The 21523-nt window shown below is 45.1% G+C and overlaps 1 protein-coding gene across 1 annotated transcript in view; it reads right to left on the bottom strand.

Moving 5' to 3' along the window:
- Positions 1–4786: 4786 nt before the first annotated feature.
- LOC113895217 overlaps positions 4787–21523 on the bottom strand; it is a 453671-nt gene continuing 436934 nt past the window's right edge. The window contains exons 13-15 of the mRNA XM_027546109.1: positions 19696–19899; positions 19338–19498; positions 4787–4905 (exon numbers count right to left, since the gene is read on the bottom strand). The gene's annotated coding sequence lies outside the window, so the exon portion shown is untranslated. The remainder of the gene's footprint in view (positions 4906–19337; positions 19499–19695; positions 19900–21523) is intronic.

Genomic DNA, 21523 nt, shown 5'->3' on the forward strand with positions numbered 1-21523 from the left:
AGCAGGCCAAGCACATTGCCACTGCAGCGCTGTTGCCTCTGTCTGGATTGCTCCTACCACATCTTTGCAAGTGAGGCTCAGTTGAGAAATCACCTTCCCAGAGAGGCCTTCCTCAATGACCCAACCAAATGTTCATTCTCCTGCTCAATTCTCTATTCTATTGCTTTCTAGCAGATTACCACCACCAGGCAAAATCACCAGCTATGTTTGCTTATGTGCTTATCATCAGACTCCTCCTCCCCACATTAGAATGTGAGCCTCTGGAGAGAGGGAACTTGTTCATAAATCAGTCTCAGGGACTAGAGTGGTACCTGACAGAGACAGGATTTCTTGATTAAGTAAGTAAATATGCATTTCAACCCTTTTAAACCCTCCCCCATCCCCACCTCCCTGCCATGGGGAATATGTGATGTGGAGTTATAAGCAGAAGATGCCTGAAGTCATCCTGTCCTCCTCTTTTATGAAGATCTTACTAAATTGAAGAGCAGATAGTAGGGGACTCAGAGGGCCAGGAGGGCGAGGGGCTTGGCTTTGATGGGGAGAGGAGGAGCAGGACTGCAGCTTGGTGAGTGAAGATGCCTTGGAGACATTCCCTGGGGTCACGTGGAGACCTGAGAATTGCAGAATAGCATAGGGGGAAAGCTTCATGGGGGCTCGGGAAGACAGGCATGGAGCCTGGCTTGGAAATCCTGTGCCCTAGAGGCCTACGAGTGCAGGGTCAGCAGACTTCAGGTGCAACAGTCCCCTTAGCCGCCTACAGGCCTCTCCCCCACGTCTGGGCATGCTGTGAGACCCAGAATAGCAACTGAGACCGAGCTTCCTGAAAACCTGATGGTTTAGACTTGGACTTCATTTGATTTTTTAAAAAATAAGAAAGTATTGGGACATTTCAGATGCATCTGAGTTCTGGAAAACACTCCATGCACTGCTCCAGTATAGACTAATGAAACACCCACATTTACAGCAACCTTCATTTATTAAGATTTTTAGAATGCCAGGCCTGGCCTGGGCACTTTTTGTCCCTTACTCCCCTTAAACCTCAAAACAAGGCTATGAGAGAGGTGCTATGGTTATCCGACTCTGTGTGACCCCACAGACAGCAGCCCACCAGGCTCCCCTGTCCCTGGGATTCTCCAGGCAAGAACACTGGAGTGGGTTGCCATTGTCTTCTCCAATGCATGAAAGTGAAAAGTTAAAGTGAAGTCGCTTAGTCGTGTCTGACTCTAGTGACCCCATGAACTGCAGCCTACCAGGCTCGTCCGTCCATGGGATTTTCCAGGCAAGAGTACTAGAGTGGGGTGCCATTGCCTTCTCCGTGTTATCCATTATTTATAGATAATACTGGTGATAGATAATGATGACTAGATAATGATGGTAGATAAATAGATAAATAATGTTATTCATTATTATAACATGTCCCAATGTTATCCATTATTTATCTATTTATCTACCATCATTATCTAGTCATCATTATCTATCACCAGTATTATCTATAATTTCCTATTATCTATTTAATCCATCATGTATCTATCAATCGGTTACCTATCTATGTATCTATTCAACAGATTTAGAAGCCAAGAGCTGCTTGGCAGCCAGCTTCAGGTCCCTCTGGAGTGTGCGGCAGAGAATGAGGCTCCCTGCTTCTCGCCATGCAGAGGTGGCTCCACTCTGAGGTCAGCCCCCTTACCACCTTCACCTGCCCAAAAGCCAACCCCTGGGCTAGGCCTTTTCGCATCAGCTCTTTGTCTTACTTACAGAAGCAACCAAAGGCTGCCTGCCCTTCTGTGGCTGAGAACAATCCCCGCATCTGCTCTCCAGGCTAGAACGAGGTGTTCAGTCCCACATGGCTGTGGGGTAAGGGAAGGGGGTGGGGATCGCTTTCCTCTAGAGCGTCGAGCTGGAATAATGTTCACCCTGCAGAGGCTACCACACAAACGCTGTGAGGTGGAGTGAGGCAGCTGAGTCCTCTTCTCCCTCACCACCTGCTGGAGGCACCCAAGGCAACAGAAGCACTGCCTGATCCTAGCTTTTCCTCACCCGCCCACTGCATGATATTAAAGGCTGTTTTCTTGCCTCAAAAACACAAAGATCTCTTCCTAGAATACTTGGAGATACGTGAAGTGGGCAAATATCACATAGAAACAAATATGACCACTTGCCCTTCCTAGAAAGGATCAGCAAAGTGATCATAATCTATTATGCAGCATGTCATTAAAAGAAAAAAAGGGGGGCTTCCCATCTGCTGCCCTAACCACATCCCTCACTGCACCTCCAGTGCAGCCCTACTGCCAGGGTTTTTCCTGGACTGAGGAAAGGCCCAGGAAAATGAGTTCATATGGGAGCATTTGAGATTTAATCACTTCCTTCTTGGGAAGTGAGAGGAGGATGGGGATGAGGATACAGAATATCATTTAAAAAGAGGAGCCTGGAGAAGATGATGTTTTGGACAAAGGAATGACTCCAATGGTGGAAGTTCAGCCACAGAGGCAGGGCAGCAAACAGCTGGGACCCATCACATCACAACGCAAGTCTCTGGCTACAGCCCGAGGAACCCACTCGGCTGTTGAGATGGCTTCTCTATCCCAGCTTTTCTAGTCCTGACCAGTAAATCCTAGAGAAGACTCTCCAAGGATGCCAAACGTGCCCCACTGCCTCTGCCCGACTCTCCACAATTCCACACACAACCAGTCTTTTTACCCCTGAAACCAGGTATGGTCCCAGGGCCAGTGAGGGGAGGTGGGGGCAGTCCAGGAGGCCCTGCACTTCTAGAACAGAAGTGGCCTCAAATTCAGAAACTTAGAGGTTCAGGGTCATTACATCTTCTCACCAGGTCAGTTAACAAGCTGTGTAAACTGGAGTTCTCAATAGTCAGCACACTTGTAGACTGGAGGCTATCAAAAGTCTGTTCAGTATCCTACCACACAGCACAGGGTACTCTACTCACTACTCAGTAATGGCCTATATGAGAAAAGAATCTAAAAAAGTGTACATATGTACATCAGTTCTGTTCAGTTCGGTTCAGTCCCTCAGTCGTATCTGACTCTTTGCAACCCCATGAATCACAGCACGCCAGGCCTCCCTGTCCATCACCAACTCCCGGAGTTCACTCAGACTCACATCCATCGAGTCAGTGATGCCATCCAGCCATCTCATCCTCTGTCGTCCCCTTCTCCTCCTGCCCTCAATCCCTCCCAGCATCAGAGTCTTTTCCAATGAGTCAACTCTTCGCATGAGGTGGCCAAAGTACTGGACTTTCAGCTTTAGCATCATTCCTTCCAAAGAAATCCCAGGGCTGATCTCCTTCAGAATGGACTGCTTGGATCTCCTTGCAGTCCAAGGGACTCTCAAGAGTCTTCTCCAACACCACAGTTCAAAAGCATCAATTCTTCAGTGCTCAGCCTTCTTCACAGTCCAATTCTCACATCCATACATGACCACAGGAAAAACCATAGCCTTGACTAGACGGACCTTTGTTGGCAAAGTAATGTCTCTGCTTTTCAATATGCTATCTAGGTTGGTCATAACTTTCCTTCCAAGGAGTAAGCGTCTTTTAATTTCATGGCTGCAGTCACCATCTGCAGTGATTTTGGAGCCCATAAAAATAAAGTCTGACACTGTTTCTACTGTTTCCCCATCTATTTCCCATGAAGTGATGGGACCGGATGCCATGATCTTCGTTTTCTGAACGTTGAGCTTTAAGCCAACTTTTTCACTCTCCACTTTCACTTTCATCAAGAGGCTTTTTAGTTCCTCTTCACTTTCTGCCAGAAGTGTGGTGTCATCTGCATATCTGAGGTTATTGATATTTCTCCCGGCAATCTTGATTCCAGCTTGTGTTTCTTCTAGTCCAGCATTTCTCATGATGTACTCTGCATGTAAGTTAAATAAGCAGGGTGACAATATGCAGTCTTGACGTACTCCTTTTCCTATTTGGAACCAGTCTGTTGTTCCATGTCCAGTTCTAACTGTTGCTTCCTGACCTGCATACAAATTTCTCAAGAGGCAGGTCAGGTGGTCTGCTATTCCCATCTCTATCAGAATTTTCCACAGTTTATTGTGATCCACATAGTCAAAGGCTTTGGCATAGTCAATAAAGCAGAAATAGATGCTTTTCTGGAACTCTCTTGCTTTTTCAATGATCCAGCGGATGTTGGCAATTTGATCTCTGGTTCATCTGCCTTTTCTAAATCCAGCTTGAACATCTGGAAGTTCACGGTTCACATATTGCTGAAGCCTGGCTTGGAGAATTTTGAGCATTACTTTACTAGCGTGTAAGATGAGTGCAATTGTGCGGTAGTTTGAGCATTCTTTGGCATTGCCTTTCTTTGGGATTGAAATGAAAACTGATCTTTTCCAGTCCTGTGGCCACTGCTGAGTTTTCCAAATTTGCTGGCATATTGAGTGTAGCACTTTCACAGCAACATCTTTCAGGATTTGAAATAGCTCACCTGGAATTCCATTACCTCCACTAGCTTTGTTTGTAGTGATGCTGTCTAAGGCCCACTTGACTTCACATTCCAGGATGTCTGGCTCTAGGTCAGTGATCACATCATCGTGATTATCTGGGTTGTGAAGATCTTTTTTGTACAGTTCTTCTGTGTATTCTTGCCATCTCTTCTTAATATCTTCTGCTTCTGTTAGGTCCATACCATTTCTGTCCTTTATCGAGCCCATCTTTGCATGAAATGTTCCCTTGGTATCTCTAATTTTCTTGAAGAGATCTCTAGTCTTTCCCATTCTGTTGTTTTCCTCTATTTCTTTGCATTGATTGCTGACGAAGGCTTTCTTATCTCTTCTTGCTATTCTTTGGAATTCTGCATTCAGATGCTTATATCTTTCCTTTTCTCCTTTGCTGTTCGCTTCTCTTCTTATATATAATTGACTCACTTTGCTGTATACCTGAAACTAAAAAACACTGTAAATTAGCTATATTTCAATAAAAATTAAAACAAGCAAAACAAGGCTGCTCAGTTCTCCTGCTGCTTCCAGAAGCTAGGGAAGGGGTGGAGTGTGTAGCTGACTGACAGCCCCTCTGAATCCTTTGGGGTTGGTGCCCAGGTACTTTCCAGAGCTGATCCCAGCAATGACTGAGAATGATGAGGTCTGAGCGCATGACTCCTCTAACTCCAGCTGAAGCACTCTCCATTGTCTGACTGAAGCTTTCTTAGAACCACATTGTGGTCTGAGTCTCTTTCTCAATCATCCTTCCCAAGGTTTCCTTAAACAGCTATCAGAACAGCAGAACAGTCTGAAGACTCTCCCTGTCCAATCCTGCTCCCTCCCTTTTCCACAAATAATCTCTCACACTTCGTCACATCGTGGCATCTGCTTCTCAGAGAATCCAAACTAGCACAGGAACAGTTGGAGAAGGCAGGCAGAAAGGTGAGGCTTGGGACCTGCCTTGTTTACCACCAGGAAGACTGAGGACATCATCCTGAGTGGAATGGGGGCATAGAGAATCCTTGGCACGAGCTGGTAGCCTAATGGCTGATGTTTCATTGGTGGTGGCCTGGGGAGGCATCCAGTGGCCTGTCAGGCTGAGGAATTTGAATGATACTGGGGGTGAGGAACAGGTTTGGGATGATGTCTACAAAGAGCTCAGAGTTAGCTAGTTATTGCTAAGCTGTCCTGAAGCCCAGCCAGGGAGGAAGAACCGAAGGTCATTAACAAATAGTTAAACAAACAGTTGAAAGGCTAAGTGTGACAGCCACAGGGTTTATTTGGTAGTTTACAAAAAGGCCCTTATTTCCTACAGTAGAAAAGCTAACAGAGCTGATGACCTGAAGAGGACTTGATCGTTTGAGTTTCAGAGTTCCAGAGGCATGAAAAAACTCAGCCCCCTGCTGGGCATACACAATGAGGAAACCAGAATTGAAAGAGACACGTGTACCCCAGTGTTCATCGTAGCACTGTTTATAATAGCCAGGACATGGAAGCAACCTAGATGTCCATCAGCAGATGAATGGATAAGAAAGCTATGGTACATATACACAATGGACTATTACTCAGCCATTAAAAAGAATACATTTGAATAAGTTCTAATGAGGTGGATGAAACTGGAGCCTATTATACAGAGTGAAGTAAGCCAGAAAGAAAAACACCAATACAGTATACTAACACATATATATGGAATTTAGAAAGATGGTAACAATAACCCTGTATACGAGACAGCAAAAGAGACACTGACGTATAGAACAGTCTTTTGGACTCTGTGGGAGAGGGAGAGGGTGAGATGATTTGGGAGAATGGCATTGAAATATGTATAATATCATATATGAAACGAGTCGCCAGTCCAGGTTCAATGCACGATACTGGATGCTTGGGGCTGGTGTACTGGGACAACCCAGAGGGATGGTATGGGTATGAGGAGGGAGGAGGGTTCAGGATGAGGAACACATGTATGCCTGTGGCAGATTCATTTCTATATATGGCAGAACCAATCAGTATTGTAAAATTTAAAAAAAAAAAAAAAAACTCAGCCTAGACCAGCTATTGTGCTGTGTCAAACCCTGGCTGGAAAATCTGGTCCCTGAAACGGGGGATGGGGACATCTGGACAGATGCTCCAGGCTTCTTCATATCCATGGCAACACTCTGCTTCCCCGGGATGCCTCCATAGAGGTAGCCCACCTCTTTCTAGTAAGAGCACTTGCCCGTGCAGGATGGTCCTGCACAGGTTTCTCCCCTGACAAGCCCTCTTGAGAACTGCTCTCACCTTCCATTAGTAAGGATTAAATTCCAGCATGTGCTAGGCCTGACAAGGGAGGAAAGGGGCCATTCAATGAGAGCTATAAGAATTAGCTAAACATGTATCAGCAGGAGCTGAAGACCTCAGGGATTCGCTTTGAGGGTTCTTGATCAAAGGGTAGGAATACACTACTCAAAATACTTTGACTTGGAGGGATTTTCCTGATACATGGAAGTTAATACCCTGTCCAGGATGCCAGGCTCCAGGGCCAATTTGCTGCTATGGTAGCCATGTAGGCAGTGTCCAAGATGGTCCTCACGCCCATGTGTAATCCATTCCCACTGACTATAGGCTGGACTTATGACTTACTTCTACAAAGAAGAACACAGCAGAAGTGATGTGATGGCACTTCCATGATTAGGCTTGCTTAAGTTTTGGGTTCTGTCTCTCTCTCCTTCAGGTTCTCTCTCTCTGTTTCTGGGGTTCTTTTTCTTTTTTTGAATGTACACTTTCTTTTTCTCTCACAGTCCAGCCACCATGTAAAGAAATTCAGACTAGAGAAGCCACATGGAGAGGAGAAGTCCTGGAGGATGCAAGGCCACACGGAAGAGAACCGAGGCATCCCAGCCAGGACCAGCTGCCAGCCAGGTGAGCGAGCCTTCTCGGAAGCTACCCCTCCAGTCCAGCCACGGCTTCAGATGATGTGTACCTGGCTGATGCCTTGACTGCAATCTTATGACAGTCCCTAAGCTAAACCACTTCCAACCTGACCCACAAGAGCCGTGAAGTAATGTATGTTTGTTGTTTGAAACCACCAAGTTTTAGGGGATTTGTTCTATAGTAATAGACAAGAAATCCAATAGCTCTCAGAAACCTAGACAGTGATGAGCCATGAAGAACAAAGGGGAAATGCCTGATTTTCTCTCAAAGACAGGCAAGGGAGGAATGAAGAAGCTGAATGCTGGAGTAAATCCATTACGTGTGGCCAGGGGATCACAGGACCCTGTTCCCTAAGAGAGTCCAGGGGACACATTATTAACTAAGACCATCGGGACCTTATTAACTTACGTGCCAGTAAGAAGTTTAGTGGTAGCTTTCCTCTGCAGGCCAGAGGGCTAGTCACAGAGCTAGGCTTGCTAGTATCCATAGGGATGACTCGTCATTCTCAAGTAACATAAGCCAAATGTCAATCATCAGAAGCCAGCTCTGCTGGCCTTCACAGTAACAGCTGTCAAGTGTGGAGGGGCAGCCAAGGGAAACTGACCTGCAGGGGACTGTGGAGACTGCTGATGGAGCAGGGATTCCTTGCAGAAAGAGTCATGGCCCCTCACTCAGTTTCTGAATCAAGTCCACTTTCAGATCCAGAATCTGCTGATTGAAGAGGCAGATGGGTCCTTAACAGAAATGACCCAGCCACTCCATGGCAAGTATGCACTAGAGCATTACTCAGGTTACTGAACACTAAGAAAATGGGAATGTCCTGATACTGAAGAGACCCTTGGGCAGATTTGAGGTGACACTGATAGCCAGAGACACGAATCATTATCATGGTCCACCTCAGAGCAGGGGCTTGTAGGGATCAGGTTATAAATGAAATCATGGCTAACATCTGGCTCATGGTGGCTTGTGAAACCACCGGGTGATCATTTCCACCATCCCTGAGTGTAAAGTTGGGATTGATAAGTTCAGCAGTTGGTATAATACCTGCATTGGGTCCTTGGCCTTTGGCATAGGCGCTATCGTAGTGGAGAAGGTCAAATGGAAACCTCGGAAGGTGCCCCTTCTTTCCTGGCCAAGAATGTAAATAAAAAATACTATATCCTGGAGGGATGGAAAAAATTAACATCACCATGAAAAGCTTAAAGGACAGGGATGGTGGTTCCTCTTGTATCATCACTTAAGTTGTCAGTTAGAATCCAGCAGAGAGCAAATGGATCTGGAGAGTGACTGAAGACTATTACAATTCAATCAATTAGTGGCCCTGATTGCAGCTGCAGTGCTGGATGGGGCATTTTTACTCTAGAAGATTTATAAGGCCTAAAGTACATGGTATGTGGCTCTTGATTTGGTAAATGCCTTTTCTATTTTGGTTAGCAAACAAAATGAGAAACAGTTCACGTTATTGTGAAATGGACATTTATTTAGTTTTGTTTCTCTACTCTTCTAACTCTCTCACCTTCTGTAATAATACACTCCACAGAGATCTGAACCACCTGGGCATTCCATGGAACATTACACTGATGGCATCAGACTGGTCAGATAGGAGGAGCAAGAGCAGGATGAGCAGAACAGTGGAGACCTTAGTAAGACAGCTACACTATACATGTTAGGACATGAATGCCGTGAAGATTCAATGACCCGCCAAAGCCACTGTGAAGTTTTTAGGTGTCCAGTGGTCAAATGTATACCAGAACATCCCCTCTAAAGTAAAAGGAAAACTGCTGACAGACCCAGTGGAAGAATCATGATGAACCAAGAATTTAGGATTCTAAAGCGGGGTCAAGCAATCTACAGCAGACAAGCACACACCTTTGGAGAAACAGCTCATGCCGTGCTGCTTTGTACCGGTAGAGACAGTCTGTAACTGCCTATTATGAGCTGGTGTCTGTCAGACCCACCAAGTCACAGAGTTGGGTGGGCCCAGCAGCAGTGCAGTGTTGAGTTGGAAATGATGTGTCTGGGACCAGGTTGTATGGATGGACAGTCCAGACTCCCAGGTCACTTACTGCAGTTGCATAAACATCCCTTTCCCAGCTTGCACCAATGCCATGCTAGGGTCCTTAAGACCATCTATAAGCAGAGGAAGAATCCCTTGCTGGCTTTACAGATGAGTTGGTCTGGCTGCCAGGTACAAGGCAAAAATGGACGCTGCTGCTGCTGCTGCTAAGTCACTTCAGTCGTGTCCGACTCTGTGTGACCCCATAGACGGCAGCCCACCAGGCACCCCTCTCCCTGGGATTCTCCAGGCAAGAATACTGGAGTAGATTGCCATTTCCTTCTCCAACGCATAAAATTGAAAAGTGAAAGTGAAGTCACTTAGTCATGTCCAACTCCTAGCAACCCTATGGACTGCAGCCTACCAGGATCCTGCATCCATGGGATTTTCCAGGCAAGAGTACTGGAATGGGGTGCCATTGCCTGATGGTGGCTGCAATATAGCCATATTCAAGGGTGGCCTTTAATGGATGAGATGGAGATAGAAAATCTTCTCAATAGGTGTAGCTGCAAGTGATGCACGTGGACACCCATTTTGTGTGAAAGCAAAAGTAATAAGAGGTAAGGATATATAGAGATTTATCAGCTCAGTCCATCAGATCATCTGATAAGTGTCATGAATGAAAAAGACTCCTCATTGGAATGGGAGAGGCCCCTGGGATTTGCATGGCCTTGAAGGCGAGAATTGAGGCACTGCCCAATTAATGAACAATGATTCTAAATTTTCTCTTGTCACCTTGGAAAGTAATGAACACTCCAAAACTGAGAGAAGAGAGAAAGTAGAAGCGGCGTCCTTCTTAGTCTCCTCTGCTGGTGTCTTCTCACATCTTGGACCTGTGAATGATGGGCAAGTCCTTGGATACTTCCATTCCTTATTAAACTAACTTCCTGGAGGATATCATGGAGTCTTGTGGCTTAAAATAGCAACTATACTGTATTGGTGTTTTTCTTTCTGGCTTACTTCACTCTGTATAATAGACTCCAGTTTCATCCACCTCATTAGAACTGATTCAAATGTATTCTTTTTAATGGCTGAGTATAGATCAGTCTTATGGACTCTGTGGGAGAGGGAGAGGGTGGGGAGATTTGGGAGACTGGCATTGAAACATGTATAATATCATGTATGAAACGAGTCGCCAGTCCAGGTTTAATGCACGATACTGGATGCTTGGGGCTGGTGCACTGGGACGACCCAGAGGGAGGGTATGGGGAGGGAGGAGGGAGGAGGGTTCAGGATGCGGAACACAGGTATACCTGTGGCAGATTCATTTTGATATTTGGCAAAACTAATACAATATTGTAAAGTTTAAAAATAAAATAAAATTTAAAAAAATAAAAAATAAAATAGCAACTATAAGGTGATGACTCTCAAATGTATATGCTAGTTCATCAAAAGTAAAAACTTTATCCTTCAAAGAACATCATCAAGAAAGGAAAAGACAACCCACAGAATAGAGAATAATATTTATCAATCATATTTCAGAGATAGAGTTCTATCCAGATTAAACAAGGAACTCTCAAAGCCCAAGAATAAGAGGACAAATAACCCAATTAAAAATTGGCAGGAAATTTGAATAGATTTTTTTTTAAGATGATACACAAGTGGTCAATAAGCACATTACAAAAGCTCAGCATCATTAATCTTCTGGGAAATGCAAATCAAAACTCAAGGAGATACCACTTCACGCCCACTAGGATGGCTGTAATCAAAAAGACAGACAACAACAAGGGTTATTATCTGGAGACATGGGAATCCTCGTACATTGTTGGTAGGAATGTAAAATGGTTAAACGGTTTAGCTGCTTTAGAAAACAGTTTTAATTAAACATAGAGTTACCCTATGACCTGGTATTCTGCTGCTGCTGCTGCTAAGTCGCTTCAGTCGTGTCCGACTCTGTGTGACCCCAGAGACAGCAGCCCACCAGGCTCCCCCATCCCCATTCTACTCCTAAGTAAATACTCAAGAGAATTGAAAACATGTGCTCACACAAAAACTTGTACATGAATGTTCATAATAGCATTATTCATAATAGCTAAAAAGTGGAAACAACCCAACTATCCATTAATTGATAAAGGGATAAACAAATTATGGCATATCCATACACAGGAATATTATTAAGCCATAATAATCAAGTACTGACTCTGATGGATGTACTGTGAAAACATTACGTTCAGTGAAAGAAGCCAGACACAACAGGCCACATATTATATGATTCCATTTTTATGAAATGTCCAGAACAGGCAAATCTGTAGAGAGAGGAAGTAGATCACTGATTGCCAAGAGCTCAAGGGGACAGAGGAGTGACCGCTAATGGGTATGGGGTTTCTTTTGGGGGTGATGAAATTTCCTGAAATTAGATAGTGCTGATGGTTACACAATCATGTGAATATATTAAAATCCTTCAAACTACACTTTAGAAAGGTGAATTTTACAGTATGTGAATTAGCTCTCAATAAAGCTGTTATTAATATAAAAAAGAAAGAAACCATAGAACCTCAGGTGTCTTTTCTAAACCAGAGAAACCTTCACCTCTCCCCTAAACTCCAGACTGGTGTGTCCTACTCAGTACTTGACATCTCTGCCTGGATACTTAGCAGGAACCTCAAACTTAATATATCCCAAACTGAAGTCTCAGCATCTCCCCAAATTTCTTCCTCCTAGAGTCTTCTCCAACTCAGTAAATGCCAACTTCTTGCTTCCAGTTGCCCAGGCCAAAAAATTTGGAGTCATCTGTGACTCTTGTCTCTTGTCCTTCTTTATACCCTCCACATTCAATACATCAATGAACCCTATTCTACCTTTAAGATACTTGTAGAATCTGACTACTCCACTTTCACATCTATCACTCTAGTCCAAGGTACCATCATCTCTTGCTAGCCCCGTAAGTAGTCTTCCCAATTCTACCCTTGTTCCAGTATGAGCTGAACTGTGTTCCCTCCAAATTCATGGGTCAAAGCTCTAACCCCCTAGTACCTCAGAATTGGGATGTATTTGGAGACAGGCCCCTGAAAGAGATGATTAAGTTCAAATGAGTACATGAGGGTGGGCCCTAATCCAATCTGAGCCATGTCCTTACAAGAGAAGGAAACGGGGACCCACAGAGAGACACCAGGGATACACAAGAACAGAGGAAAATCACATGAGGATGCATGGAGAAGGCGGTCTGCACCCCAAGGAGGGAGGTCTCTGAAAAAATTACACCTGCCAACATCTTGATCTTGGACTTCCAGCCTCCAGAACTGGAGAAATACATTTCTGTTGCTTAAGTTAGGGGTCCCCGACCTCCAGGATCTAATGTCTGATGATCCATCAGGTGAGGGCTGATGTAATAGAAATAAAGCACACAATAAATGGGATGTGCTTGAATCATTCCGAGACCAACCATTCCCCTTCCTCCCCACTCCCCTTCCCCATCCTGGTCAACAGAACAATTGTCTTCCACGAGACTGGTCCCTGATGCCAAAAAAGTTGGGGAACCACTGGCTTAAGCCACCTCAGTTCAGTCGCTCAGTCATGTCCAAATCTTTGCGACCCCATGAATCGCAGCACGCCAGGCCTCCTTGTCCATCACCAACTCCCGGAGTTCACTCAAACTCATGTCCATCGAGTCGGTGATGCCATCCAGCCATCTCATCCTCTGTCGTCCCCTTCTCCTCCTGCTACCAATCCCTCCCAGGATCAGAGTCTTTTTCAATGAGTCAGCTCTTCGCATGAGATGGCCAAAGTACTGGAGTTTCAGCTTTAGCATCATTCCTTCCAAAGAACATTCAGGACTGATCTCCTTTAGAATGGACTGGTTGGATCTCCTTGCAGTCCAAGGGACTCTCAAGAGTCTTCTCCAACACCACAGTTCAAAACCATCAATTCTTCAGCGCTCAGCTTTCTTCACAGTCCAACTCTCACATCCATACATGACCACAGGAAAAACCATAGCCTTGACCAGACAGACCTTTGTTGGCAAAGTAATGTCTCTGCTTTTGAATATGCTATCTAGGTTGGTCATAACTTTCCTTCCAAGGAGGAAGCGTCTTTTAATTTCATGGCTGTAATCACCATCTGCAGTGATTTGGGAGCCCCAAAAAATTAAGTCTGACACTGTTACCTCTGTTTCCCCATCTATTTCCCATAAAGTGATGGGACCAGATGCCATGATCTTACTTTTCTGAATGTTGAGCTTAAAACCAACTTTTTCACTCTCCACTTTCACTTTCATCAAGAGGCTTTTGAGTTCCTCTTCACTTTCTGCCAGAAGTGTTGTGTCATCTGCATATCTGAGGTTATTGATATTTCTCCCGGCAATCTTGATTCCAGCTTGTGTTTCTTCTAGTCCAGCATTTCTCATGATGTACTCTGCATATAAGTTAAATAAGCAGGGTGACAATATACAGCCTTGATGTACTCCTTTTCCTATTTGGAACCAGTCTGTTGTTCCATGTCCAGTTCTAACTGTTGCTTCCTGACCTGCATATAGGTTTCTCAAGAGGCAGGTCAGGTGGTCTGCTATTACCATCTCTTTCAGAATTTTCCACAGTTTATTGTGATCCACATAGTCAAAGGCTTTGGCATAGTCAATAAAGCAGAAATAGATGTTTTTCTGGAACTCTCTTGCTTTTTCAATGATCCAGCGGATGTTGGCAATTTGATCTCTGGTTCCTCTGCCTTTTCTAAAACCAGCTTGAACATCTGGAAGTTCACGGTTCATGTATTGCTGAAGCCTGGCTTGGAGAATTTTGAGCGTTACTTTACTAGCGTGTGAGATGAATGCAATTGTGTGGTAGTTTGAGCATTATTTAGCATTGCCCTTCTTTGGGATTGGAATGAAAGCTGACCTTTTCCAGTCCTGTGGCCACTGCTGAGTTTTCCAAATTTGCTGGCATATTGTTACAGCACTTTCACAGCATCATCTTTCAGGATTTGAAATAGCTCAACTGGAATTCCATCACCTCTACTAGCTTTGTTTGTAGTGATGCTTTCTAAGGCCTACTTGACTTCACATTCCAGGATGTCTGGCTCTAGGTCAGTGATCACACCATCGTGATTATCTTGGTCGTGAAGATCTTTTTTGTATAGTTCTTTGTTGGGGGCCAGAGTGAGGTACTCCGCCCATGGCAAAGGTCATGAGGAAGGAGGCTCGACATACGCAAATGCGGGATCGAGCCTCAGGAGTCCCCCTGGAAATCCTCGAGCGTCTACCCCCATAACCAGAGCCTGCCTACTTTACTACTTTGTGCTCTTACCTACACCTCTGACTTTACGGGGGGCTGTCCCCCACCACCTCTTTCGGAGAAGGAGTTAACCTAGAGCTCCAGTTAATAATAATTCCTGGGCGTGATAAGAGTGTTTTAACCTACAAACTCCTCTGAAGGTTCTCTAGCCTGCCTGACAGGCTCCTCCGGCCACATGTGATTGCTCACAGCCTCCCAACCGTGAGAGGCACGAGATGCTTTAAACCTTCTAAAAACAGGTTCCTTAGAAAAGTTAGAAAACTATTAGTTTAAGTATAATGGGCTGATTAGAAATTGTATTGGTGAAGGGTTTTTCATTTGTTGAGCCAATGTTTGTTGCTAAGTCTCCACATCCCCTGCCCTTACACACATTAATGAATATATAGAAGAAATAAGTATTAACCTTTGATATTAATCACGTTAGACCTTAGGCTAAGTAAATTCTTTCCTTAACTAAAACCCACTACACCCTCACCCTGTAGGAATGTAACTTTACTTGGGTGGCGTCTGTTTTGAGAATAATCAGCCCTGGAGAAATAAGTGTCCTGATTGACTGACCGCTGTCACAAGGAGAGGGTCGTAAATTGTCAGCAGGCCCCCCTGGCCAGAAGATGATGTAACACCCCTAAGACCTCTGTATACATTTGTGTGAAGCACCTGACTTTAATAAAAGTCAGGACTGCTGTCCCCACGTGACTTTTGTATAACATCTTAGTGTATAAAAACAGACTCTGGAAAATAAAGAATTGGGATCAGTTTCTCGAAATACTGGTCTCCCCATGTCTCTCTCTCCCTCTGGCTGAGTCTCCATCTGGAGCACGGAACCCACCATGCTTACTAATTTTGCCTGGGCTTCTAAGATCCGACCGGGGAGGCCTCAGTGTCTCCTCTCCTTCGGGAGAACGGAAGGACGCCTGCGGCCTACGTAAGTGGTGCAAGCTTCTTGTCTTGAAGTTTTACTGGTCCCCCGCGTAAACCAAGCTACTCAGCCTCTTTTCTCCACTGAATTTTCCTACTGAGCTATCCTTATTCTATTACTCTTTATATCTCTAATTAATATCTAATTGAAGCTATCGTATCCTGACCCTCGCCGACGCCGTCTCTCCTTCGAATACCCTGGATCAGCGGGGGCTGGTCCCCGGCAGTTCTTCTGTGTATTCTTGCCACCTCTTCTTAATATCTTCTGCTTCTGTTAGGTCCATACCATTTCTGTCCTTTATCGAGCCCATCTTTGCATGAAATGTTCCCTTGGTATCTCTAATTTTCTTGAAGAGATCTCTAGTCTTTCCCATTCTGTTATTTTCCTCTATTTCTTTGCACTGATCGCTGAGGAAGGCTTTCTTATTTCTCCTTGTTATTCTTTGGAACTCTGCATTCAGATGCTTGTATCTTTCCTTTTCTCCTTTGCTTTTTGCTTCTCTTCTTTTCACAGCTATTTGTAAGGCCTCCCCAGACAGCCATTTGGCTTTTTTGCATTTCTTTTCTAAGCCACCTAGTCTGTGGTATTTTATTATGGCAGTCCTAGCCAACTAGCAAAACATCCCTCTGCCACCCATTTTTTATACAGCAGCCCAAGAGATCTTTTAGAATTATATCAGTTCTCTGCTCAACACTCTCATTTGCTGCCCATTTCACTCAGAGTAAGAATCTCAGTCCTCATGTGGCCTGGAACGTCCCATTCTCCTCCTGCCTACATTACCTCCCAGGGCTGCCGGGCCGCAGCACTCCCCAGGGCGTCCTGCAAGTCTTGCTCCTCCCCCTCACTGTGCTCCAGCCCCACTGACAGCTCAGAAGTTCCTCAGACACACCGCTGTCCTTCCATGGCCTTTGCATACACTGCCCTCTCTGCCCCAGACCTTCTCCCCCCACATCAGCGTGACTCTCTTCCTCACTCTTTAGGTTACCCTCAAACATCATCCTTAAGAGGACCTTCCTAACTGTTCTAACTGGACCTCATTACATAGTTTCGAATCTCTTAGCACTTAGCAGCACCTGATATATTATCATACGTTTCATTGTTTCCTTGGATATTGTTTAGTTCTCTCAACTGGCAAGTAAGCTCCTTGAAGACTGGGGCTTAATTTTGTTCACATGACTCTATCTTCAGTGCCAGCGACAGTGCCCGGCATAGAGAAGTTCAGTAAAGGGTGTGCTGTGCGCTGTGCTTAGTCGCTCAGTCGTGTCCAGCTCTTTGCAACCCCATGGACTGTAGCCTACCAGGCTCCTCGGTCCATAGGGATTCTCCAGGCAAGAATACTGGAGTGGGTTGCCATGCCCTCCTCCAGGGGATCTTTTAACAAAAGAAAGGGTGAAGGAATTAAGGATATTTGAGTCACCTTTAAGACTGATCACTTTTCTTGTTAGAAAGCTCAGAACCCATCTGTGTGCTGTCTTTACTAAGGGTTGCTGCTGCTAAGTCGCACTCAAGCATATATGCAAGAACCTGGTTTTGTCTGTTTCCCATCCTGTTTTCCTTTTGCTTTTATTTCTTTTACTGAGATATACTGTGTGCATTGGCAAGCTGCCTTAGTTTCAGAAATGGCATTGAGTACAACGCAATGAACTTGCGAAGACATTTAAAATATTTCTCCAGTTTCTGGCCTTCTGAGATGGCTGTTTGATCTCTGGCTGCCTTGGGAGTGGGAAAGGACACTGGAGTGGTCCCAGTCCAAATCGCTGGACATGGGGTCCCCTGGTCACAGGAATTTCTGGGGGAATTCTTCTGAAGTTCAGTGAATTCTCCTAGGGACCATCAGCTTCAGCAGAAGAAAAGAGACTCTTTTGAAGGCCTGATGGTCAAAGAGTGCAGAAAAACTGCACTTTGGGATAGAAAAGTGCATCTTCTCAGCTTATGAGATGTCAGGCTAAAGTTGAAAGGAGAGCCCTTAAATCTGCCCACCCCCACAGGGCGCAAGGGCAATTTCTGAGTTAAGTGTCTAGGTGCCAGGAAACATGGGGACAGAGTGAACACTGTCTGGCCGACTGGGTTCCTAGAGAACACCCCTCACTGGCTGTCACACTCATAGGGCTCACACTGACCACAGGGACAGGGAACACAGGGTAAAGGTTCCCCAACCACTGCACAGACACTTGGCCTGTGCCCCTCTGTTCCCTGGGGGTTGGATCTTGCAGGCTAAGACCAGGGACAGTGCTCTGACCTCTGGTATCCAAGTTCCCAATTGCTGTGTTCACACAGTCCTGCCCCCAGCCTGTGGCAGAGGTAAAAGCCACTCCGGTCTGAAAGCAGCAGCAGCTTCTTCTCCCAGAGGAGGCTGCAAACTACCATGAGCCCTTTCATCAAAGAATTGAGTGGTGTTCACACCAGTTAGAATGGCCATCATCAAAGAAGTTCATAAATGATAAGTGCTGGAGACGGTGTGGAGAAAAGGGAACCCTTCTACACTGTTGGTGGGAATGTAAATTGGTAAAACCACTATGGAGAATAGTGTGGAAGTTCCTTAAAAAAACTAAAAATAGGGCTACCATATGGTCCAGCAATCCCACTTCTGGGCATATAACCAGAGAAAGCCATAATCCGCAAAGATACATGCACCCCAACATTCACAGCAGCACTGTTTACAATAGCCAAGACATGGAGGCAACCTAAATGTTCACTGACATAGGAATGGATAAAGATGCTGTGGTACATACACACACTGGAATACTACTCAGCCATTGAAAATAAAGAATGCCATTTGTAGCAGCAGGGAAGGACCTAGAGTTTACCATATTAAGTGAAGTCAGACAAGACAAATGTATCACTCATGTGTGGACTCTAATTTTTAAAAGTGATACAAATGAACTTATTTACAGACAGAAACAGATTTAACAGATATTGAAAACAACCATATAGTTATCAAAGGGGAAATGAGGGGGTGAGGGATAAATCAGGAACTTGGGATGAATGTACACACTCTATATAAGACAGATAACCAACAAGGATCTACTGTATAGCACAAGGAACTCTACTGCGTGTTCTGTGGTAACCTATATGAGAAAAGAATCTAAAAAAGAACAAATATATATAACTGAGTCACTTTGCTGTACACCTGACGCTAACACAACGCTGTAAATCAACTATACTCCAATAAAATTAAAAAATAAAAATAAAGTAAAATATAAGACTGCTTCTTTCTTTAAAAAAAATAGAACTGGGTGATGTGGACAGTTTTCTGATGGTTCTCGCATACTCCCCTTCGCCCCCCCCCACCAAAGCTTTGTCACAGGCCAGGCCAGAAGCTGTGGTGTTTTTCCATCGTAATTTCTTGGCCTTAGACTCAATGTGGCCTCAGATTATATCACTTTTCTTTCTCTGCTTCTTTGTGCTCTGTTGATCAACACTTCCCCTCAGTTGCTGAGGGAAGTCTAGTTGAGTCAGGAAAAAAATTGGGGTCTATTGGACAGAAATTCAAACTGACTGTTGTAAAGCAGTGGCTTCCTGAGTGTCCTGGTACATTAGCATCTTTTATGCAGCAGTTTTCAATGTAAATGTGTTCAAATTGCTGAGAGATCTGTGGTTAAAGTCACCTTTAACCACAGGAAGCCATCGTACCCAGTCTATTTAGTGAGTCTGGGGTGGGAACAAGGAACCTGTACAGATTCTTCAACAAGTACCCAGGAGACAATGTAGGCAGCCTATGGACCACACTGTGAGAAACACCTCCTAAGGACCTGGTTAGTGATCCCAGTGTCTGGGTCTGGCTACTCACCTACCAATCAGAACTTATGGCGCTATGTCTGTTCTTCTCCACAGAGGAATCCAGCTCACTCTAAGTTGGGGCTCCACTGCCACAGGAAGTACTTCGTTCAGAAAAAAGCAGACTTTCATCTTTGAGATCCCTTCCTCGGGTGTTGGGGCACCCAGCACCACCTGAAAACCACGGTACAATACTTGTCAGCATAGAATCTCTGAAGAAAAATTCCAACGTGCCCCAGTCGTTGAGATCTTTAACAAAAATGATTACAGAAATGGAAAGTACGAGTGTAACCATTTTACAGAGCTTTTCTCTCTTTTCCTGGGTCTCGTGGAAATCCCCGGGGTGAAAGCGGCCACTTAGAGTCACCCACCTGACTGGGAGACTGGCCGCTCCACTGTATTCAGGAGCAAGGGAGGCAGTGGCGATAGCTGTATCCGCCCATCATCCGGAGTCAGCGAGGCTGGCACACATCCTGAACAGCTGCATATGAGCACTGGTTGGGCTCTTCCATGGCAGGTGCCAGGTTGTTGCAACTGCCCGGGAGAACATTCTCTGTCAGCAGGGCTAGCCGCACCTGGAGGGAATGATGTAATCTTCAGGAATGCTAGATACGCCTGCATGCAGACAAGCGCACTGGGGAAAATCAGCAGCCTCAGCACCCAATTCAACTGCAGAACTTGTGGTCACACTTGCCTGTCCAGGTGGGATGCTTCTCAGGGAGACCAGATGGCTTCATTTGTAGTTTATGATAAAGCTGAAGTCTCGTGCAAATGAACGTAACTCCCATTTTCCAGTCAAAGACAATGGAACCATGGGGCTAGTCTTAAGCTTAGCTCCTCTCCTAATCTCCCACCTCTAGGAGTATCACTGGGGCTGCTTAAGCCATTGTTCTCTCTCATTCATTCAACAAACATTTACCAAGCGCCAACTATGATAATCACAACTCACACTGTCTAAGTGATTGCCCTGGGCCAGGCACTGGTCTAGGCTTGGCACGTCCATCTCATGCAATTCTCATCAAACCATATGAGTGAGAGATCCCATTTTACAGATGAGGAAATTGAGGATCAAAGAGGTGACTGTCTAAGATGCCACAAACAATAAGACATAGAGCAGGGACTTCCCAGGTGGTCCAGTGGCTTAGACTCTGAACCCCCATTGCAGGGGGCCTGGGCCTGCTCAGGGAACTAAATCCCACATGTTGCAACTAAAGATTCTACATGCCAAAACAAAGATCGAAGATTCCGAGTGCTGCAACTGAAACCCGGCATGGTCAAATAAACATATAAGTAAATAAATTTTTTTTAATAAAGGAGATACAGAACAGACTCCCAGGCAGTCAGCCCTTCCTGTGTGCCAGGCTGAGCTGAGGCAATGTCCTCTTCATGCCTTTCCATGGATTCACTGATCTATTCATACTACAAACCTTTATTCTTACACGGTGTCCCCTCAGCCTATCCACCTTACACACTCTGACACTGGCCCTCCTTCCCATCTATTAGCTCTCCCAGGTAGATTCTCCTCACTTCCCCTGATGCCTTGTCACCACTCTCCGGATCTTCCCTCCACTCTGCGGCTCTCCCACTGTTTGGTCTCTTGAACCCTGGTGTTGTTCAGAGTTCTCTGACACTCAGCCCTACAACCTTTACCTCAGGAAGACACCCCCAACCCACCCCTTCCCCATATTCACAACTCCACAGTGTGATCTCGCTGCATACTGGAGATGCCTTTATCCCAACACGATATCCCATGACAGGTGGCACTTCTAGTTTTCAGAATCCCCTATTAAAATGACTTCATGAAGTTGGACTGGTGTCCACCCCTCTACACGGCACATGATTGGTTTCCAATAAATGTCTGTCAAACTGAGCAGAACTGACTCACATGCTTTATATACCAAGGGTATGAGCAACAGAAAAAGCAGAACTGGCATTTTAATACAAGATGGTAAATATAACCTCATGAATATCACTCATGGTTGGAAGAGAGAAAAACAGGACACAAATATGCTAACAGAACTATACAGGAAGGGCCATAACACATAGGATAAATGCATGACTCAGGAATCTGACCACCTGAAATCCTGGCTCCCAAGTTGGTAACTATGTGATGCAGAGCCAGTGACTGTACCTCTCTGATGCTGAGTCCCATCCACAAGTGGGACTAACTCATCTTACAGGATTGCGGGAGGATCAATG

The sequence above is a fragment of the Bos indicus x Bos taurus genome, chromosome 7 (genome assembly GCF_003369695.1).
Source record: "Bos indicus x Bos taurus breed Angus x Brahman F1 hybrid chromosome 7, Bos_hybrid_MaternalHap_v2.0, whole genome shotgun sequence".
Lineage (NCBI taxonomy): Eukaryota > Metazoa > Chordata > Mammalia > Artiodactyla > Bovidae > Bos > Bos indicus x Bos taurus.